This window comes from Homalodisca vitripennis, chromosome 2 (genome assembly GCF_021130785.1).
Source record: "Homalodisca vitripennis isolate AUS2020 chromosome 2, UT_GWSS_2.1, whole genome shotgun sequence".
NCBI classification, from domain to species: domain Eukaryota; kingdom Metazoa; phylum Arthropoda; class Insecta; order Hemiptera; family Cicadellidae; genus Homalodisca; species Homalodisca vitripennis.
Window position 1 is genome coordinate 29863299 of NC_060208.1, and position 25087 is coordinate 29888385.

The window sequence follows — 25087 nt, forward strand, 5'->3', positions numbered from 1 at the left end:
GATACTTTTAATTTAGGGTCTTAGTGGTACAAAATCAGCGATATCAAGAAGGCTAATTTCTGACCACTCTGGCTGTTTGAACTAAGATCACTTTAATTGAACGCTGTATTGGATTAGATGGCTTAGATTAGCCACGTCCAGTGTTGGCAAGTAGTAGCACTCAAGTGCGTAGTACGGTCAAGGTGTTTGCTAATATATCTACAAATAACCTACACAAAATGTAAGTGTACCTTAGCTGTAATAACTGTGAAAATTTGCTTTGAAATTAGAATTAAAATCATAATTTTGAGAGTTCCTCTGAAATCTTTGACATATCAACTAATATTATGGTGTGCAAAGTTTTTGACGAAGAAGTAAAGGTACTGAATGGGTACCATAATGAGCTTTTAGGCTTCAGGGACCGACATACCGTATAACATATTTTGGATACAGTAATTTCTGTATAAAGGAAAATTCCAAAGTAAAAAAGCTTATTGAATTTGCTAAGATGTTTTCATATTTTCTTTACTTAGCGATGATAAATCCTGCGTCTATAACCAATAACATCAAAAGTAGTTATAGCGATTTACGTGGTGTGCAATTCACAGTGTAACCAGTGTTGATTGTGCTGACAGACTATTAAATTTCTATTTAATGATACAAGTATTTGCATATATGTTCAGATGGTAGGATTTTGCACGAATACCGACTCGAAAAACTGAAATTTTGAAATTAGCAGTTAAATTTAACGTAACATTACAGTTTTTTTTTAACATTGTTGTCTTTCTTAAGCTGAAAAGGTGTTTATTTCGAGATAATGATATATTGTTGGGAAGGTACAAATGTTTTTCATCACTGTTAGTGAAATAATTTATTTCCAGGCTATACGGAGCACAGGATAGGTAACAGATTGGGAGTTCTCGCTGGAATACAGATATACTAAATGCAATTTACGAAGCCTAACACAAAACTAGGACATTGTGTATATTCCTCCTAGTTACCAATCTCGTTGAGACGTTAGAGTTAGGATTGTTTCTTCTATTCTCTGAAGGAATGTGGAGAAATTGAGTTCTTTAATTACAATTTTTCCCTCTTTTTTCATAACAACGCGCCTCCACAGTTAGGCTCTTACATGGTATACATGGACATACTGTAACATTCCTGACCTTCTGCTGTGAAGGTAGAGAAGCCGTCAATCAGTTGAACATTCAAGTGAAACAAGAGGCTGAGTGGGCCAGGTCTGGACAGGAGACAATGGATGACGTCTTTTCCGTGTGGGAGACTGTGGCCGAGCTTGTCAACAATAACACGTCTTTCTCAACAATCGTATTTTTATAGTGTGAGTAGCTGAATAAGTTCTTCGTTTGATTTGAAGCTCTTTAGTGCAACCCTTCTCCATAATTACAACAATGTAAATTGGTTCGGCACAATCAATTCTTTCTTTACAATCAATTTCTGGGTTCTTTCAAGGTTTAAACAAAAAAACAGTTTGAATAGCAAACCTGAATTTAGGAGAGTCTTGCCGGCCAGCTTTCAAAACAATGCAATTGATAATTGATGACTCTGCCAAGTATATGCATTTTGGAAAAATTTTGATATATATATATATATATATATATATATATATATTTTTTTTTTAATCAAAATTATAAAGTGGCAGCTACTACGTTCACGAATGCTTACTGCCCAAAACTGATAGTTACTAACTGGCTAAACTCCAAATAATAAAATACCAAGCATTTTCATTTTCTATGCTTTGTGTTATATCTCTGTGCTGTGTCTGCCTTTGTACTACTACTTGTCTGATTGGATAATGTGAGTCTAAAGTTCGTTAGAGGATTAGAGTCCAAAGTTCGTTCCCAGTCTCATTCTACGCTACACGTTGCAAAATTTTTTTAAATAGCTTAATAAGGATATAAAATTACCAAAACAAGTTTTTCTAAATTATGGGAAGAAAACTTGTCCTTTCTTTACAGCTTAGAAATTTGAACACTGTAACTTACTCGCTAGTTTTGCTTGTCCTGCTTGTGAAGTGAACTTGTGTATAACATTATGATTTTAAATAATACATCCTTTCAGTTTGCTGTTTTCTTTTTGGGTAAAGTTATCGCAGTTTTGCTGTCGCGCCATGTACACAGTTAAAGAGAAACCCAAAAACTACACTAGGTGCTCAGTTTAAAACAATTTTGCATAATACTTCAACTTCTGTGGAAACAATAAATAGCCTTTTACAATGTGTAATGGGTTTGTAGATTAAAGCGACATTAATGCTGGCATAGATATCATATCTGGTACCGAGTTCGCTTAAGACGTCAAATACAATGTTTAGTTCCAATAATAAGGAAAGCAGTTAACAAATTATAACCATATTCTATACCGTCTGTATCTAATTTTAATATAAAAAGGTTATCCTTAAAGTGAGAAACAAATTAGGCACGGGTTGTACCATTTGTTATTTGTATCACGCATGCAGTTTAGTACCAACTAGACTGAACTGAACAAATAAGGCACCGGTTGTACCAGTTGTTACTTGTATCACGCATGCGGTTTGGTACCAACTAGACTGAACTGAACAAATAAGGCACCGATTGTACCAGTTGTTATTTGTATCACGCATGCGGGTTGGTACCGACTAGACTGAACTGAACAAATAAGGCACCGATTGTACCAGTTGTTATTTGTATCACGCATGCGGGTTAGTACCGACTGGACTGAACTGAACAAATAAGGCACCGATTGTACCAGTTGTTATTTGTATCACGCATGCGGGTTGGTACCGACTAGACTGAACTGAACAAATAAGGCACCGATTGTACCAGTTGTTATTTGTATCACGCATGCGGGTTAGTACCGACTGGACTGAACTGAACAAATAAGGCACCGGTTGTACCAGTTGTTATTTGTATCACGCATGCGGGTTAGTACCGACAAGACTGAACTGAACAAATAAGGCACCGGTTGTACCAGTTGTTATTTGTATCACGCATGCGGGTTGGTACCGACAAGACTGAACTGAACAAATAAGGCACCGATTGTACCAGTTGTTATTTGTATCACGCGTGCGGGTTCGTACCGACTGGACTAAACTGAAAAAAATAAGGCACCGGTTGTACCAGTTGTTATTTGTATCACGCATGCGGGTTAGTACCGACTAGACTGAACTGAACAAATAAGGCACCGGTTGTACCAGTTGTTATTTGTATCACGCGTGCGGGTTCGTACCGACTGGACTAAACTGAAAAAATAAGGCACCGGTTGTACCAGTTGTTATTTGTATCACGCATGCGGGTTGGTACCGACTAGACTGAACTGAACAAATTAGGCACGGATTGTACCAGTTGTTATTTGTATCACGCATGCGGGTTGGTACCGACTAGACTGAACTGAACAAATAAGGCACCGGTTGTACCAGTTGTTATTTGTATCACGCATGCGGGTTGGTACCGACTAGACTGAACTGAACAAATAAGGCACCGATTGTACCAGTTGTTATTTGTATCACGCATGCGGGTTGGTACCGACTAGACTGAACTGAACAAATAAGGCACCGATTGTACCAGTTGTTATTTGTATCACGCATGCGGGTTAGTACCGACTTGACTGAACTGAACAAATAAGGCACCGATTGTACCAGTTGTTATTTGTATCACGCATGCGGGTTGGTACCGACTAGACTGAACTGAACAAATAAGGCACCGATTGTACCAGTTGTTATTTGTATCACGCATGCGGGTTGGTACCGACTAGACTGAACTGAACAAATAAGGCACCGGTTGTACCAGTTGTTATTTGTATCACGCATGCGGGTTGGTACCGACTAGACTGAACTGAACAAATAAGGCACCGATTGTACCAGTTGTTATTTGTATCACGCATGCGGGTTAGTACCGACTAGACTGAACTGAACAAATAAGGCACCGATTGTACCAGTTGTTATTTGTATCACGCATGCGGGTTGATACCGACTAGACTGAACTGAACAAATAAGGCACCGGTTGTACCAGTTGTTATTTGTATCACGCATGCGGGTTGGTACCGACTAGACTGAACTGAACAAATAAGGCACCGATTGTACCAGTTGTTATTTGTATCACGCATGCGGGTTGGTACCGACTAGACTGAACCGAACAAATAAGGCACCGATTGTACCAGTTGTTATTTGTATCACGCATGCGGGTTGGTACCGACTAGACTGAACTGAACAAATAAGGCACCGGTTGTACCAGTTGTTATTTGTATCACGCATGCGGGTTGGTACCGGCTTGACTGAACCGAACAAATAAGGCACCGGTTGTACCAGTTGTTATTTGTATCACGCATGCGGTTTGGTACCGGCTGGACTGAACCGAACAAATAAGGCACCGGTTGTACCAGTTGTTATTTGTATCACGCATGCGGGTTGGTACCGACTAGACTGAACTGAACAAATAAGGCACCGATTGTACCAGTTGTTATTTGTATCACGCATGCGGGTTGGTACCGACTAGACTGAACTGAACAAATAAGGCACCGGTTGTACCAGTTGTTATTTGTATCACGCATGCGGGTTGGTACCGGCTTGACTGAACCGAACAAATAAGGCACCGGTTGTACCAGTTGTTATTTGTATCACGCATGCGGGTTGGTACCGGCTGGACTGAACCGAACAAATAAGGCACCGGTTGTACCAGTTGTTATTTGTATCACGCATGCGGGTTGGTACCGGCTTGACTGAACCGAACAAATAAGGCACCGATTGTACCAGTTGTTATTTGTATCACGCATGCGGGTTGGTACCGACTAGACTGAACCGAACAAATAAGGCACCGGTTGTACCAGTTGTTATTTGTATCACGCATGCGGGTTGGTACCGACTGGACTGAACTGAACAAATAAGGCACCGGTTGTACCAGTTGTTATTTGTATCACGCATGCGGGTTAGTACCGACTAGACTGAACTGAACAAATAAGGCACCGATTGTACCAGTTGTTATTTGTATCACGCATGCGGGTTGGTACCGACTAGACTGAACTGAACAAATAAGGCACCGGTTGTACCAGTTGTTATTTGTATCACGCATGCGGGTTCGTACCGACTGGACTAAACTGAAAAAATAAGGCACCGGTTGTACCAGTTGTTATTTGTATCACGCATGCGGGTTGGTACCGACTGGACTGAACTGAACAAATAAGGCACCGGTTGTACCAGTTGTTATTTGTATCACGCATGCGGGTTGGTACCGACTGGACTGAACCAAACAAGTAAAGCACCGGCTGTACCAGTTGTTATTTCATGTGGGTTGGTACCGACTGGATTGCACTGAACAAGTAAGGCACCGGTTGTACCAGTTGTTATTTGTATCACGCATGCGGGTTAGTACCGATTGGACTGAATTCAACAATTTATGTATGGATTCTACCAATTGTTATTTTGTATCACGCGAAATTTGGTAATTGATTGTTTAACACATAAACTATAGTTTTTATAACTTTTTATTAATGTTGAATAATGATGGTTCATATCCTGTTTGCTTTATCCTTAGTAATATTAAATGAGGATGAAATGCTCGTGCTATTTCAAACTATTGTAACAATCGTAAGACATAAGAATCCACGTTACTAGATTTATTGTTTTAATGTTAGTATATATAAAATTATGCTTGGTCTTAATTTCGTACATTCCGATCACAAAGTATTTGTATGCTCTAAAAGAATAATAATTTTTAATAAGCGTACACTCTCCTGAAAATAACTTGTCAGTATAATAATACCTTTTAGATTAGACCTAAGGCAGTTTTCATTAAGTCATTGATTCTCATTTCCGAAAATTCCGTTACATCATTGTTGCCAACTCACACTAACGACAGCGAGCGTGTCGGCCTAGGAGAACGATTACGTAGATATAAGCCACGGTCGTTCTGCATAAACGATTTGTACCGCGGCGACAAGTTCCCTTTTTGTTGTCAAGGTCACGTTGCGTAACAAGTTTTTGTCGAACTTCTTTTGTGCATCGTGATGCGGATGTTTATAATGCACAATGCTCAGATTTATGTTAGTGGTCAGTGTTACGATAACCATTACGTAACTGGATTTGCATTGCGTTAGAACCGCGTACTTGTTTTGCATTATTTACCATACGTTCGACGAGTGGGTGTCAGGTGTGAAATGATATGGTTCTTTGAAACTGTTAAAAATAAATTAGAGTACGCTCTTGGTCTAAGTATGAAAAGTGAATAAATGCCATAATGATTTAGTCCAACGTTGGGGTATGGTTTTTGAAAATTGTTGAAATAAATAAACTTGTTTTCTTTACTGTGACAGAAGAAGGTTTTAGGGTGAAATATTTTCACGAATAACATGTGGAGGTTCGTATTTTATTTTAGTAGTTTATTTATGGGTGGAGTGGGTGTGGTGGGGGTGTGAAAGGTCAGACTATAACAAGGATTAAGGGGACAGGGTGACCTCGCTCTGCTGGCTACTTGCTGCACAGCACACTAGTCTCAGTCGTGACCTCGGCGTCCTTTCTGTCTCATTAGAATCTCTGAAACATCGATGGAGATAAATATCGTGTAGACAAGCAACACGATTTGTTCAGCATTTACATTTTATTGTGATTTTTGTCGTCATCACAAGTAATTCCAACAGCTTTAAATACCGTTATGTTAATATTTGTACAAGGAAGTTAAAACAATAATAATCATAACTAACATCAACGTCTTCCGGTTCACACCGTGTCGAAAAATTGCTAATACAATAATTAACTTCTTGGAATTTTCAACACAACATCTGTTTCGCCAGTTTCGGTTTAGCATCTGTTGACTGAACTTGGCTGTCCACAGCGAGGCCGAAATATTTCAAGATGTTAATTGTGTGAGCAATGTTTTGACGCGGTGTGAACCGGAAGGCTTTGATGTTAATTATGACATCTGTCTAACAACTAATATTATAATTATCAGCTGAAAAACGCACAGTTAAAATATTTGTAGCTGTAAATGTATACATTCATACAATACACCTTCGTCCTTGTGTGTTTTGGCATCCTGGACGTCGAAACACATAGTGAATTTAAAATTATTCGAAAATTTTGTCTTTTTTGTCTTCCACTCTTGGTGTAGTGGTTTAAATATTTTAATTTTAACGATCGAGACAGATTTTGAAACACTTCTTGATGACGAACGGCACAAACTTGTACCTGTGTGAAATAACCGATCGGTATAGGATGAATGAATAACTCTTTGTGGTTAAACGTTTGGGCTAACTGATTTGGGACATAGTGATCAGTTAAATGATGAAAGGGTGGTTCTGCAGTTGAATTTGCAATTCCAACTCACACAGAGAGAGTGAGTCTGTGCACCAGAAACTGTACTTGGAAAGGCCAGTGAGAGGACACGGAGGTCGAGCCTCGTTACTTCAATTCTTCTTATTATCCGGCATCAGATCGGCCAGTGCTTTTAAACTCTCCAATCGTATGGCCTCTTATCTTCAATTATTTGTTTTCAAATTTGTCTCAAATGTTTGCTTCAAACGGTCAATGATTGACACTTCTAATGAAGTCGCTGCTAATCTACTTTGTTGCATTTACTACCAAGTTGCGTGTTACAATATTCAGGAACTACTACGCATTAAAATTCAGGAGTTCACGCATTAACATGTAGTGTCGAAGAAAGCACATGCTATAAATTATTGAAGAGTAGTTGGACTGAAAAAAACAGACGGTCTATCAAGGTCAGCCAGTCTTGTGAAGGTTACATTTCCTTGATCTTGAGACGATGTCTGGTTTCCTATGCCCTCATGTTCCGTAACCTATAGGCACTCAAGTGTACTATATGCAAGTCTATGTGCGCTACATACACTACCTACAAGAGTTCACTTAGTCCTAGTTCTTGTCTGGGTTTTCTTCGACCAGTTGCTGTATTTTAATACCCAATTCGTGTCTTTAAACAATCAGCTGTGTACTCTAAGGACTGTATAGATACACTACACATCAAATTTAGGGTTCAAATCGTACGTTTTCCAAACCATATTGTTCGATGAAAGAAGAAACACAACTTGCGGAATGTAATACAAACGACGATGATTTGTAGACACTCATAAAATGTACAAGTTTTTATCAACATAGTAATGTATTTTTACCAGAATATTCATAAAGTGTTAGGTCATGAAAATCGCTCAAGGATTTTCAATTGTCCAAGTGTTCAGCTGTTGAGTACACAAAATCCAAATCGAAATCCTGCTTGGACCACAATCCATTGTATCAGTATTTTTCCACTTGCACGGTTCCTCGTGCAGAAATCGTCGTTGGGAAATGGGCCAAGTTTACTAAAAACAGAAAAAAACACTACACCGCGCCTCAAAAGTTGTATTTGACAAAACATTTGTAAACTTTTGGACTTATTTCGATTCTGTATACGAATCTTTGTTTAGTTGTGAACTGTTTACCACATTAGTAACTGAAACAAACTGTAACTCTTCGTTTATAAAACAATTTAATAACCACATATGGAAAATTTTAAACGTATGTTAAATTCATATATCAGTGATTTAGTTATAATCAGTTTTTTATTTATTTAATGCTTAATATTTTTTATTGATTGTGTATTTCTTTTTTTTTCAATTTCACCCAGACGGTTTTGAGAACTTTGGTGATAATTTAAAGAAATGAGTAATGCTTTCTTTATATGTAATGTTTCTCTTTACGTCGAATTATGAATAAAATTATTAATATGTTTGTGATTATCGTTAGTTTATAATAAGTGTTCAGCGAATTTTGAGTTAATTACGGACACTTTATTTGTTTTCAATGGCTCTTTTTTGTCATGTTCAAAAATATATGGAATATAATAATTTCACAGTCACTGCAGTGAAATCGTAGAGATTTGGGATAATTCCTAGTCCATTACCATTGTAGTTTACTTTATTTTCAATGTGTTCAAAAGTATTATTTTTTTGTTAGAGGGTGTCGTAATTTCAACATTTACTGCAGTCACATTATCTGTGTAAAGGTTCCCCGTTTTAGAGGCAAAGGCAGTTAGCTTGACACTAAACTGAAGCTGCCACCACGGCAGGAGAAGTGAGGAGGAGGGAGGTGTCGCACACCAAACTCCGGGTTGGCACACACCCCGGGCCTCCTGCCAGATTCAGTTAGCTTGACACTAAACTGAAGCTGCCACCACGGCAGGAGAAGTGAGGAGGAGGGAGGTGTCGCACACCAAACTCCGGGTTGGCACACACCCCGGGCCTCCTGCCAGATTCAGTTAGCTTGACACTAAACTGAAGCTGCCACCACGGCAGGAGAAGTGAGGAGGAGGGAGGTGTCGCACACCAAACTCCGGGTTGGCACTCACCCCGGGCCTCCTGCCAGATTCATCTCAATTACTGACAGTAGCTGTTTATTTCACTTACAATTGTTACAGCCCGTGTAAAGAATCATAAATGTAAGTGTTGCCTAACAGTAATGGACCATAAATAACGAATAGTGTGAATGAGGTATAATAGTCATATATACACATAACGTAGCTATGGTAGGAACGGTTGATTAAATTAGAATGTTGAGTTTAGCTCCAGTTCACCTTCCTCCTATTGCATCCTATGTTATCTATAAGAGGAAGGTGAACTGGATGTAAACTCAACATTCGAATTGAATCCACTCTTCCTATCTTAGCAAAATTATGTGTAAAAAACTCGGTTGTTCCACCGTTCTTAGAGATCGTATCGGAAACATCATAGTGCACTCGATTAAGCATCTGTTGATGCAATAAGACTGCCACTTCATCTGGATTGGATATTGTTGTATTCAATATAATTGTTTAAAGTTTGGGAGTTTATAATCTGTTTCATAATAACATTGTAACCGTATAAGCCTGTTTCAAATGTTGTAATTTAAATTGTCCCTCCACACAGGCTTGGTCTTGGAGGTTTCACCTTTATCTTCTCTTACAGGCTTTCTTACGTGTTTTATATGATTGTCACATTATTCGGCAACATTGTACTGGTCAGACCTGGCATTTAAATTAAGTTAAGTTTGTACCGCTGTAATTGTTTTCTAACTCCTGTGTTTCAGAAAATAAATATATTATTATTTTATTATAATATAATAAATATATTATATTAAACATTCTGTTCACTCAATGGTAAACAGAATGTTAAATATACCAATGAGTGATGAGAATAAAAATAAAGAAATAAAAATAATAAAATACCTAGCTGTCAAAAATGGATATCAACCCCAAATTGTACACAAAATGATTAAGAAGAAAACAAGAAAAATCAACAAAACCAACAAAATACTACCTAATCCTAATACTACAGAAATTCAAATATATATATATATATATATATATATATGTGTGTGTGTGTGTGTGTGTGTGTGTGTGTGTGTGTGTGTGTGTGTGTGTGTGTGTGTGTGTGTGTGTGTGTGTGTGTGTGTGTGTGTGTGTGTGTGTGTGTGTGTGTGTGTGTGTGTGTGTGTGTGTGTGTACCATTCAATACTAAATTAAACAAAGCTGTTCGAAAAACCTTTCAAAATTCAAAATTCTCCATCAGTCACCAAACAAGACATAATACATTATTTAAACTTATTGAAAACAAAGTGAACCAAAATGATGACAAACAAGAATAATAATACAAACAATCTGGAGGATACAAAATTAACTGTAGTGACTGTGAAAGCTATTATATCGGGCAAACTGGAAGAAATTTTAATAAAAGGTTTAAAGAACACATACAAGCTTTGAAAACAAATAACATGTCTACAATAAAATCGAATTTTGCTGAACACTTATTGGAGACTGACCATAACTACACAAATATTGAAAAGAACATGAAATTTTAGATATCGAAAGGAAAGGAGAGAAATTAAACACAAAAGAAGAATTACATATCTATCTAAATTATAATAAAGATCCTCATAACATTTTAAATAGTAATCTGCAAAATAAGACAAATCCAATTTTTGAAAAAATTAAAATATTAAATACAGATTACTAATAAGAAAATTACAACTGTGTCATTTAAATTTAACATTTATGTTTAAAAGGTCCACATGTGTATATATAATTGTTTATTATTTATTTATTTATTTAGAGGTTAATGTACACTGAAGATGGTTAAAAACCGAAACACGTGTATGTCAATAAAAAGATTTTTAAAAGGGTTTTAGTTACTTTCATTACATTAATATATATTATTATTATCATATTATTTTTTTAGTCTTGATGTCTCTGATGTCGAAACGATGTAAATGTTTGTTTTGAGCTTCTTCATCGCTGGCTTGTTTTATTTGGATCCCTTCGGACAAATATGACTCCAGAATCTAGGAGTCAGGTCTGAGCCAGCGTGAAATACCAGACGCTGTAATAACAACAGCTCATGGATAAAAACCATATTTAACACAATAATTATTGATTGATACCCAAACTTTACTGGAATTGCAATTATATCCCAAATGCCAATTTTCTATCGTTTTGTTTTTGATAATTTGTAAACATCATCGAGTAAAAAGTACATGGTTTTCAAATTATTATTTTTGTTAAAGGAGTTTTTATGTGCTTGGAATGGAGGGGATTTTGGATTTCGTTTTCTGTATGTAGGGGATTGGGTGGTGTGAATGGGGATGTTTTGGTACTATTCCAATTAGGGTAGACCCAGCAGTAAAGGAGTAGGCCTGGAGACCAGGCCAGCGGTTGTATTGCGTAGTGGGAAAGGACATCGATCGGCGGGGCGGACTGCCGCGTGACACCTCGGCGTAAGCGTCGACTGGCCTCCCTGCGAACGTAACTCTGACGAATTTACTGTCGCCCTCGTCCTCTTCCTCTGCCTGTCAATAAGTAGCACTTTTTATTCGAAGCCTACTGCTCAACGTTACGTAGCGTCCTCAGTTTGACCTTGGGGCGGCTCACACGCGAACGTTGTGCTCCACATATCACGTTTCGGCACGTAGCGGTCCGATCTGGTCAATTCCGTGCCACCTTTACTGTCTTTGTCTGATCATGTTAAAAATGCAGCAACGGAACGGCAAAGAGCTTATCTTATAGAAAAGATTTGTAAGCGGTATATATCTACGAAGGGTTCTTTTCTTCTGACACTAAATTCGAAGTTGTGTTGAAATAGTAACGCCAACATATTTAAAATAAGACCTCTGTGAATTGAAGGATCAAAAATATAGTTCAGTTATAAAAAAAAAATCAGCAACACTACATTTCGAGATCTGCAATCTGATCTCTTCTGCAGGTAAATAACTAATCTAACTCATAATTAGTGTTGCGACACGCGTAAGTTAGGAATCACAACCACCATGTTGTGTGTTAACTTCACTAACTCTAACCCGTGCACCTTAATAAAAAACTGAACACAACACTGATTATTAAAACTGAACTACAGAATACATGTCACACACAATAGGTCTGCATTCGTCGACCAACCACTTACGAATAACCACACCATTCGTAGTGTTACTGATTTTTTGTATCACTGAACGATGGATTGCAAATGTCCGGAAAAAATCCGGTTTCCTTCACAAGCCTTACATCGTCAAAAACAAACCTCAAACCAGGAAAAATATAGTGTGTTAAAACTATTGAAAAATTAAACCTGTTTTACGAGAAAATTCAAAAATTTTAAAACAGTTCTACGATCACTCATGACGTTAATAGAGAGCTTGGAAAATAAAGAAGTTGGGCTCGCACACTTTTTCGCCATAAGTGAGAAGTACGCCAATGTGGTGGCCGAGTAGGAAATACTGAGAGCCGGGTTTAATGAAACGACCTTGAATCCCTCCCCCCCCCATAAGAACAATGTTAAATAAACCCCATGTAATTTTACGCCCTTGTTTTTACCGTAGCGTTATGGCAGGTGTCTCATTTTAAAGGTCTTATTAATATGTATGAAAACACTTTTTATTTTAGATTCTCTTGTAATGTTTATACTTTTTAAATATTTAAATGATTAAGTACAAAAATTGTAAGTTTTCTTTTCTGAATAACCAATAAAAATTTCGGAAAAACTAAATACACGTTTTGATGCATATTTGTTATATTTTTCATGTGAGAAATTCCCCATAATTCTACGACTATCAATACGGTCGTAAACATGAATGAGGATTAACGTCGTTCTTACGAGGCTAAAATCAAAATGGCCACCACTGTAGTCGGTTCTTCAGTTGTTTATCAAAGTTTGTAATTGTCGGTTCCATCTTCTTTCTCTAAGAAAACATCTCAACAGCAATTGTGTTCTCTATTTAATCTCACTTACTTCAAAGGTATGTTTTTCTTTATTTCAATAGTTTATGTGGTTGTTTTTTTTTTAGATTGAGGTTTACGATAGATTTTGACACTTGGAGAGAACTATAATTCTGTAAAGAATTGTATGTGTGCTTTATTACTGTGATGAGCCTACAGAGCTACTCAGTGCAATGTAGTGAACATTGCATTAAACATATTTTTACGAGTAACAAATTATAATGTATGTTTACTACCCCTTTATAAACAAAGCGGGTTAACGTTGGACCCCATGTTGTGTAACAGGTGCCATGCAAAATTTCACGTCGAAATGTCCTGCAGACAGACAGACAGACAGACAGACGGAATACTCAAGTCTGTAATAGTGCCAGATTTCACTGCACTAAACTGAAGGCGAATTGGAGCTAACCTCAATATTTGCATTGCATCAACCCTTTCCACCATGTGTAGGGTAAAATCTCCATTAGCATGTATCGTATAATGAAACTACATAAATTGTGATGGTATCGTAAGAGTTAGGCCTACTGTAATCGGTGATAATTCGCCACACACGTTTTACTCTGTGAGTGTGATGTTTTCAAAAGTACGAGTATAATCGCAACCGCCCGGTTTCTGCCTCAAATGAACAACAATCGCCCACGCGCGCGACAAGATATTATTGGAAGCGTTTTCGTCTGCAGGATTAAACTCTCACTGGAAGTAGATGTTTAACCCTGCCACGTAAAAAATATTATTGGAAGCATTTCGTCTAACAGATTAAACCGACCTACGCCGGAGGTGTATGTGTAACTGAGCCACATAAAAGATATTTTGGGAGCATTTTGTCTAACGGATTAAACTCACTTACTCCAGAAGTAATTTTTTTTATAAAGAGGAGTCCAATCCTCTTTTGAGCCTTATTCTGCCCGTCCTCATGGGTCACTCGCCTGTGCAAGGATCCTATCAAACAGAATAAGGGGGAGAGCAGTACAGTACAAGGTCGATGGTACTGATAAAAAGTGCAAAGGTCACAAGACAGGATTTTAACCTGTGCCATCTATAACTCATGTCTTAGACCATTCGGCCAGAGAAAAAAAAAGTTAAATGAAGCGTAAAAGATATTATTGGGAGCGTTTTCGTGTACCGGATTAAAATGACTTACACCTAAAGTAAATTAATAAATCACCCATGAAAAATATAAAATCTTTGCCAACAGCCACCTATGAAATTATTTTTTGTTATTAAGGCGCAACTAACATTGTTACTAATAACGTACAACACTTCTGGGGCTACAATTCCTTCGTTGGTTGTTAAAGTATCGCATTTAACTTTCTATGTGGATAAGATTACGCCTATCAAGTAAGCTTATATCGTTCTCCAGTAGATAATCACTTTGTCACACTATTTTCAGAAATCAGTAAAAAAAGTTCTGTAAAGTATACAAACATTTTAATCAATAAGTAGTAAGATGTATACAGGATTTCTTCTGCTAAGTTCCCTTAAATTGGTATAAACACGTTTATCTTTTTAATCAACGGTTTTGGTTTTTTTGTTAATTGGGGCTGTATATGTCTTTTAATATCAGTATGAAATTCTAAGGATGCATGGAATGCCACTAAAAAGGGTTGCCTAAGACACCCCTATTGTACAGTAGTGGTGCGGACGAAGCCGCGGGGTACGGCTGGTAATTGATAATGGACTGGTTATTAGTTGTTATTAACCACTCTCCCCGTCAAAGTTGAGGTGTCTGCTCCAGCGATTATTTCAATTACCAACGCCTCCGTGGTAGTCGGTTGTTTCCGAGTTGAAAGCCTTCCAAAGTAAAATTATCCCTGACGGAGCCGCCCTCGATCAATGTTTCCTTCTTAATTAATTACTCCGGACGGACGGACGGCTAACAAGCAAAAAGCCGGCATTATTTATGGCGTGGATGCAGAGTTTTCTTAATTAGTTTCGTGGTTTTGCATGATTTGGTGCGCGTCCATTTAGATTTCTCTCTTGAATGGTACCATAAGTGATTTTAGTCAAAATATTAATATTTATACTAAACTGTACTGTACTTATTTTTTACAATGTTTACGTAAACTGGCTAACCTAGTAAATTAAGAATGTATATTCGGATTCATCTTTGTATTTCTAGGTATTGCCAGTATGAATGAACATGAACATGGTGAATATGTAACAATAACACGTTTCCAGAATTTGAAAGGTTTATTAATATTAATATGGCCTGTATTAATATTTTAATAGGATACTACTTGACTTTAAACATGTCTTTTCTTTCTGTGATAGAAACTGAAAGATATTACATGTATTCACAAAAGCTGCATTACCTGTATAAATAAATCTAACCTTAGAAATAAGAACTTCGTCAGATTAGGAATTACCAGAAGGCATATAAAACGCCAGGGTGTAGTATGTTTAAATTCCATGTCATTAACGTGAGTTCCATGGTTTGTTTCAGAGTTTGCGCTGTCTGGCAGTCCAGGTGTAGACGCAATGCTGGTGTTGTTGATCAGTTAGGTGAGTTAATAAACTAACTGTAAGACGAGGGTGTACTTTACACAACAGCGTGACAAATACACGATAAAGTATGTTGAACAAATTAATTGTGTACAACCGTAAATGATCACCGAATTATGTGTTTTGATAAAAAATATCCTTATTTCGTAAATGGAGCATCTAACATAGAGTTTACACTTAATAATAAAATTGTATATATTCCACAAGTACTCGTTCACTCTAATTATTTTTAGCTTAATCAAAAACCAAAAATGATTGGAGTATATCCAATATTTAAAAAATATTATGAGTAGTGCAAATTGTAGTAATAACTATTTATAGTTTATATTATTCCTGTGTATTGCAAAGTAGCAGTAGGCCAGAATTCGTTGACGTTTCATGCTAAATTTCATGCTTGCTCAGTTAATTACAGAAATATCCTGCGGATAGACAGAAAAAACATGAATTTGACCAGGTTCATTAAGAAATATCTATGTATTCAAATTTCAACTCTATAGCTTAATTTGTTCTCGATATATCTTACTAAACGTTAAAGTTCACTGAAAAAAATATGAAATGGAATCAACCTAATTGAACTCAATGTTTCCTATACAGAAATTTAGATTCGTGTTAAATTCAGGTCTAGAGCTTAATCTGTTGACAAGATATCTTATCAAGTCTCTCTTACTAAACATTCAAGTTTACTAAAGCTCAGCAACATGAAGTGGCAGCACCAAAATTGTACTCAATTTTTCCTATATAAAAATTTAGATTCGTGTCAAATTCAGGTATAGAGCTTAATCTGTTGACAAGATATCTTATCAAGTCTCTCTTACTAAACATTCAAGTTTACTAAAGTTCAGAAACATAAAGTGGCAGCACCAAAATTGTACTCAATGTTTCCTATATAAAAATTTAGATTCATGTCAAAGTTCAAGTCTGCTTTGTTTGACCAATTTTGCCAGCATCCTTCGCTAAAGCTCAATAGATGATAAAATGTGAACAGTTTAGTGGTATGAAATAGTTATAAATACAAATTTAGTTAAACGTTAACAAAGCCTGTCATTCGAGAGGCTGGAAAGTTTCATTCCTAACTGTCTGTCTGTCCACGCGGTATTTGGAGAAGGAACTGACTCAAGTATTTGACATTTTGCATGAACCTTTATTTTGTAACTTATAGTTCACCTTATGAACACAAAATTAACCTTTTTAAGAAAAATTACATTGCCAAACAATGTAAATGTGGTCTTTTTCAAAAAAGGTATATTTGAATTTGAATCCAGCTTTAAAATGATGTTCATTCGTAAAGTACACTCTGCAGAATTTTAATTGCATCTTGTATAATCAATTGAAATATTTATAACAATTAAGACAGCAATTTAATTTATTTGATGTGAAATTCAATTAATTTACCATTGTGTGTAATTATTAGTACGTATACTACAACTAGATTATTATTTACATGATATAATACGTTTGATGGTATAGGCGACGCTGCTGGTTGTGTACGCTGCCTTGTACACAATATTATCATGCATTAGTATGGAAAATTACCGTGTAACTCTGTTTTGTAACTCTGGTGGTGTGTATGTGTTAGACTCGAATGGTATCCCTGGTGCTGTCAAGCAGAAAACAAAGTCGTTTCAGTACAGAATAAAATTGGTCTTAAGAAGAGATTTTCTAACACGGTGAAAAAAATATTAAAGAAAATATTTTAATAAAAGTATAATATAGAAATAAATAATTAAAAGCTTGTAAAAAGCCTTTTAATAATGTAATGAAATTATGTACGAGTAATAATGAAGCTATGTAATGTTTATCTCTAACGTAGCAGCAGACGTTACATAAATAAGAACTTAAGAGCGCCTGCAATACGGGTTCCGCAAAACAGGTACAGAGCTGTACTGCGGGAACAGCGGTTCTAAGTGGTACGGTGCTCCTTTTTCAGTGCACAGTTTAGGGAGAGTAATACTATCTCTCCAATCTTTCATTTTTGGCTTTACCATTCAAAAAATAACATGTAGTCATTTAGCCTTGAAGATAAAATGTATCTGTGCTTTATCCTACACATACTGATGTACTTGTAATATACACTTTGCCGCAAATGATTTACTCAACGTGTGTAAAAAATAATGTATTGTTCTTTGGATACCTCTGTACATATTTCAGCCAATATATGTACATAGCACTAATTGTAAATAGTTTCAACTTAAGTTTATTTTAATATTAGTATTATTCGTATTAAATTATCTCAAAAATAATAACAAATTTTACTAACTAATCTGGAAAGACTTAAATGATTCTAAACCAACATGATACAAATCTTGGATTAGGTTACAAATTTTTAATGAAATGAATTGTGGGTAATTATTTCCAAACGCTATTCATTTACAAGAGTATACGTTATTTGTTATTATATCAGTCTTTATGACTAGATATCAGTCTTTACGAAACTATACAAACAACAACGTAGAATAAATTAAAACATATTGTTAGAAAAATAGGTAGTGTCAATTTAACGTCTCGGAAGTGACGTCATATTAGTAACGAAAATAAACGTAGACTGAATATTAGCCTCTTGGTGGCGAATAATATTCTACTGCGTATTTACAAGAGGCTCACTGTATGAAAATATTAATCGCAACAATATTTAATATGTCTTTCCATTGTAATAATTTAATAGCGGCTTGAGAACATTATAATAGTACCTTCTATACGAGTATAAATGGCGCAGTGTAGCGGGTACAGCGGTTATCGCTAGATAACCGGATCAAGCAACGTCGAGCGTGGCTGCTGCTTGGATGGGTGACCACTGAGCGATCCTGTCCTTGCAAGCAGCTCGCCTGCCCGGCCATTGATGGTGGTTCGGAAGTCATCTTTAAGCCGTTGATGCCTAGGATAAGTGTTAGAGAGGGCTTCTTAGTCCTAACTTCACCTGGCAAAGTAAAACATCTTTACTTCACTTCACTTTACTTTATAAGAAGTAGAGTGTGCTGCTTTCAAATTATTTCCCTTTACTAGTTTAAGGCTAACTTTTTTTTGTTTTATCAAAAATTTTGCACCAGCTGTAAAATGTATAAACTTTGATTAAATCAAATTTTTCAGAAGGAAATATTCATTACTTCTTTTTTGTTTATATATTGTACTCCTTTATTTGTTGTAATATTTTAAGCCAGTCGATTTTAATTGTAACACGTGTAATCTTTGTTCTTGGTATATTGAACTGAATTATAATTCATAAGAAGAATTAAATTCAGAGACACCGTAATGTAGGCGTTCGTTATTTTATCGGAAAACGTGTCACATGTATGTGGGTGATTTATTATAACAAGGCAATGACAGGTTAGATATCAGTTCTCGGAAAATACCCTGGTGCTAATCTATCTGATAACCCTCGACACCTTAAAATATTTCTGATGCAAACGCCATTATGGTTTTTTTATGAAGACGTTTTCCAAATTTGCCGTTGGATTGTGTGTCTTTGAACAATTAACAGTTGAAGATGGTTGGGTAATTATTTTCAGTACAATACTGCTCTGTCTTTATATTTATTCCTTCAAAATAATTCATGAAATATTGATAGACTAAATTATTATTTTAGCTGTTTTACTTATGATAGGCCACTCTTTCACGTAAAAAGTTTTTTTTCTGGTTACAATGACCAAAATGTATAGATTTCTCTGCATGAACAAGAGATTTAATTCTGCATAATCATAAGTGTGTAATTCAACTGTGATTGATGTTTCCGTGTGGACGCACAGATAAGCAAACAGACGTCGAATTGTCATATTGCGTGGAAAAGACATCATTCAATAGTGTAACATTGTTTCGAAGTACTGTTTCGTTTGATATTAATGAACTCAGCAATTTAAAGGTCATTGGCAATGGAAAAAGCTTTTTGTTAAGGACTAATGACAAAATTTACTGACTTCAGTAATGTTTAGTTAATCGTAATAAAAATGAGAAATATGTGGTCTTTTTAAATACGCTTTTTTGGTGTGAGAGGTGCGTTAAACACACATTTCCCTTAAAACGTTACTAGAAAAACTGTTTAGAATTCATTGAAAGACATGTTATTCAATCAATTTGAAGAATAATACTATTTTAGAGTCCAGTAAAGCAGCTGTAGAGTTCACAAAAGCTATCGGGTCTTTTTCGTTTAAGGGCCAGCACCTTACAAACATACTATACCTGACTGACAGTGCATTTAATAGTTTTTTTGTGTTATTCCTTTGTAGGGCAGTAGTCCAGGTACTACTTCTAGTATAAATTCGTCATCTTATCAGTGATAAACGCGCGCCGCTTATCTTTTGCCTGTAATGAAACCTGCGTTAGTTCTGTCTGAGTTTTGTGTGTGTAAGCAGTCGTGAGTTGATATGGGCTTGGACTTTGCAAGCTCGAGTTAATTTTTTTCTAAAAGAGCAAGCAGCGCAAAGCGCTGCGCAGCGGGCAAGAATCGAGTGATCTGAGCTTTGAATAGGCAAGCTAGGGTCTTTTGGGCTGGCCCTTAAACGAAAAAGACCCAAGCTAACTTCTTTGTATCTCGAATGCATTCCATTGGTCGCTTCATCAATACTTATAATTAATCTAGCTTTAATTTAGGTCTGGACATTATTTGGATCTCATGGGTTAATTTCAGAAAATCCAATTTATATATATATATATATATATATATATATATATATAATAATATTTATTAAAAGACAAATATATATATATATATATATATATATATATATATACAGAAAATTCTTATTACGTTGTAGTTATTGGCATGTTTCAGGAAATGGTAGATATCACTCAATTCCAGGAAATATTCATTAAGCAAAATAAAACTTTATGAAAACTCTCGTAAACTAGACTTACAATCTGACTTTTAGAGTAAAAACAAGCTTATCAAGGCCTATACACATTTTCGTACATTTACATCTAAACCAGAATTAATTTGGTTTATCTTTGAAGAAGTATTTTTCAGAAAGAAGTTTTTGTTACATTTTATTACGCACTGAATGGTTTTTATAAATTTAATCAAAGTCGGAAGAGAAAAATTCAAAACTATTTTCTATAAAACTGACGATTTTTATTTTTTTTCCGATGGGTGTAACGTTAAGAAAGTAAAAATGAAAAAATGATAGAAAATGCCTCTAAAAACCAAAGTGAGAAACAATCATTTCTTTACGATATTATACGTTACTGTATTAACACATGTAAAAAACATGGTAGATTTTTTAGTGTACGATAAAATAAAATCTAATGAAACACGAAAACTTTTTTCTAGTTTTCTTTTCAAAAATAATTATGATGATTTTTTTATGATATACGAAATATATAACTCTGCTCTGTTTTCACGACTTTTCTATTTAATTGGTGTTGACCAAAATTAATTATTGTACGTGTTCAAACATTTTAAAATTATTACGTGCGTTGTTAGAGCTGTATTATATTTTTGTAAGTTCTGATCTCATAGGAGACCATCGACGGATTCAAGAATAAGCGATTATATAATTATTAAAACTGAACATTCCTTGTATTGATATGGGTGACTTCTGAGCGCCTGCAATCTGGAGTCTGCAAAACAGATTCACTAGAGCTCAGCGGGTAAAGCATTTCCCGGCTTGAAGGCTGCTCCGTTTATTTGTACTGTAACTTTTGTTGTACTATTCCACCACCAGTTTCAAATTGTTTGTTTGATACGTTTTTATAGTTACTAAGCTACGTTGAACTATTTATGAGAACTGATGTATTACAATGTTTTAGTCGAGTTATAAAAGTTGCTCAATTACGTTTTGCGTGGTAGCAATAATATGCTTTTCGTATTCGTAAAACGTAACGCCGCACAAAACAATGAAAAAATCTCAGAAAATCTGATGAAAAAGTAAACATTATTTAAGTATACTAGTTTTAGTTGTGCTGTTTTTATTGTTCTTAAATATTTACCAGACACTTTTACGTCGATTTGCGAAATTCAAATCACACATGCTTGCTATGGTAAATTATGCCAGTTATTTATATTCTATTTATTTAAAACATTTATTTCTGCAAATTTAAACTTTTAAGTTTACAATTACAGTTGTTAACTAAGTCGACGATTTTCATTTAAGACGATTAATCTAAACCAAGTAATATAAAAAAAAAAACATAATTATAATCCAACAATATTTTTGTCATTATTTAAAGTCTTATAGAAAAATGGTCGTATAGATAAAATGTAAATATAAAAGTTTGTGAACAAAGGTGTTTGTGGGTAAGTAAGCTGCCAGGATTTGTTGCGCACGTCTGTATTTTAGCATAATCTACATCATTAAGTTAACACATTCCTGAAAAATAGCTGCTTTATATACCATGCTGAATTATTACTTATGTGTTTTGAATTACAATGTCTGTGTTAATTTCTGCATTATCGCCCTTCAACCCGATCGTTTCAAATGAAATAAAAATCTTTCATTCAAAATAAAAAAAATATGAAATACATCAATTGAACTAAGAAATAGGATGGTAGTTTTAAATCCAATGTATGATAAAAAATGTATTATTAATCTAGTTTTGTACACTCTGAAAACAATTGTTTATCATACCAGAGTGATTTTTACCCATAGAGAAAAAGTTGTTCTGATTTGCTTACTAGATTTGTTTTCTATAGAACTACGCTGATCATTTTCTTCTAAAATAGAATAGATAAAGTAAAGGTTTCTCTCATAGTTTTACCATCCATAATCAATAGGGTAAAATAACTTTATATTCAAGAATCAATGTTACCTAACAAATCAGATGATATAATGATCTTTGTAGAGAAGTCACCCGGCATGATGCGGCGGCCTCCAACAGGGCGTCACCCGGAACCTCGGCATGAATGACGGGTGAATTGCCCCGGGGGCAGTCAAGTTCATTGAAGGAAATCCCCTTCCCTGCATTGAATTTAATTCTGATGGTCCCTCTCATTCAAAAAAGGAAAGGCTGTAACATCCTCAAAAACATTTTGATTCAACGTCGCTTCGGAATTTCACAAAATACAACCATCCCGTCGTTGAATAGAACAAAAGAGAGAGTTCGGGTTTCTGATTTTTCTAATATTGACATCAAAGAAGCAATAACAGCTTCTCTTTGATAACCACACATGTTATAAATATTACAACTCGAGTGTATAAGCAATTGAGAAGCGAGTTTGAATATTTTTAATTGCTTGTGATCTATTTTTGGACATACATAGCCACAATTTACAAAGAATTAAACACTAGACGTTTCCATACATTCGTATACTTTTGACAACTGTATTAGAAAAAGCTCAAATAGCTGTAAATAAAAAATAACTATGAACTGGTACGTTGTGTGGTGCCCATTTTATTTAAGAAATGTATTTTATATCTAAGACAATGTTCTGTGTATTGCCGTGTTTGCTAAGACGTTTAAAATAATTAGACACAAGATTCCACTCCATAATTATTTATTGTGTTATGGTAATTGGCACTATTTAAAAAATACAAATTATTTAAGATTAAAGATATTTTGTCAAATGTGTTCATTTAACATGCCATTTTAAAGGAAATTCCTCTCAAATTAGCTATTTTATTTTACTGTAAATTCATTTTAAATAAGGTTTATATATATAGAACCCTGACATTGTGTTTTGGTCCGCCATTTTGAATTGACTGAATATTGATAGAAAAATGTCCAAATCGTGTTCTTCTTACAAAAGTGTTAAACCCAAGCACCATGTGACACAAAGTTATGTTTAAAATTGGATACTTATAATCTACAGCAATAATACTGGATATGTAATAGTTGTTTACATAAAAAGATAGTATTTCATCGCTCAAATTCTGTTACAGATAGACACATGGCTTGAGTGTGCAAACATTTTAGGCACAGCATGATCTAACATACAGGGTGATTCATGAAGTTCTCCCCCCACTTCTACAGCACATTGTACTAGTAAAAATAATGAAAAAATGTTATATAAACATAGGTCCGAAAACGCTTCGTTAGCGAGTTACAGCTAGCGAAAGATTTCGCCTGAATTCCTGGGTAAAGAGTAAAATAAAGCCATACTGAACTTTTGGAAAGGTTAATTAAGTAAGAAATATCGTGGATTCTTATGTATTTTTTACCTGATAAAGCTAATAAAATAGGTTTCAGAACTGTACCTGTAGTAGTTTTTGAGGGATTCAGGGTTAAATGCAAAAAATTGGGGCACGAAAAAATGTTTTTTTAAGTTTGATGTACAATAACTTTGTTAAATTGGTAATAAATACATAAAATCAACAAACATTAATTGTAGAGAATTTAATTCTGAGAAAATTGATATAATCAAAGTCTAAAATAAAACAGAAATAAGTACCAACAAATCGATTTTATTCAGTATAATACATTACTAGCTGTAAAGAAATACCGTACGGTTTTTAGTTAAAATAAAACAAAAACAAAATGTTTGTTCCTTAATGATGAGATAAATTGAGAAAACAAGATTAACTGTTAAATAAATTTGTTTGATTAATTTTGCTTAAAACAAGTTTTCTTACTTAATTAACCTTTCCAAAAGTTCAGTATGGCTTTATTTTACTCTTTACCCAGGAATTCAGGCGAAATCTTTCGCTAGCTGTAACTCGCTAACGAAGCGTTTTCGGACCTATGTTTATATAACATTTTTTCATTATTTTTACTAGTACAATGTGCTGTAGAAGTGGGGGGAGAACTTCATGAATCACCCTGTATATGTTCATTTTAAACTTTTCAAAATATAAAATTCTTGGAGGGTAGGCAAAAAGTTGCCTGTACACCACTTTGATTACGAAAGAATTTTACAGTACAGACACAGTTGATGGCACACCATTGGAAAAAAATGGAAGTGTAGTCGCATGCTGCTGCTGTGGAATGAATGGATGCGATGAGTGAATGTAGGAAATTTTATTTATTTTTAGATTTAAGAATAGATAGAAGATTTTAGATACGTTTATGTAGTTATAAACGTCAACGTTCTTTGCATGCATTGGCAACGTAAACTATTGTGTTCAAGAATCCACATTGTTAGTTATTGTGGAGAAATGTTACACATTTAATAACGAACTATTAAAACAATTTTGCGAACCAATCTGAAAGTAACTACAGGTGTATATTATGATGTGTATTATTAATTTAATGTTAATCAGAATAACTATATACTGTATATTGCTTCGTCCGATGGAAAAGATTTATCTATTGTCCGAGGTATTACGAACAAAATATGGAAATTAATATTTTTGAAATATTTTTTCCACTACTATAACTGTGAAGTTGTGACTTACATATTAATATAATAGACTTGTTAACCGTAAAAAGTAAAGGTGAATTTAATTTTTGTTTACGTGATGATAATAATATTGAGTATTTGTATATTTATTTCCATACAATTAAAAATAATGTATAAAACAAGATGTTAC

General features: G+C 35.0%; 1 protein-coding gene across 4 annotated transcripts in view; it reads left to right on the forward strand.

Annotated features, from left to right (window-relative positions):
- The window catches only part of LOC124353755 (E3 ubiquitin-protein ligase RNF144A), a 273539-nt gene that overhangs the window by 115603 nt on the left and 132849 nt on the right, over nt 1-25087 (forward strand). For all 4 annotated transcript variants that reach the window (XM_046803744.1, XM_046803745.1, XM_046803746.1 and 1 more), the window contains one exon: nt 15637-15695. The gene's annotated coding sequence lies outside the window, so the exon portion shown is untranslated. The remainder of the gene's footprint in view (nt 1-15636; nt 15696-25087) is intronic.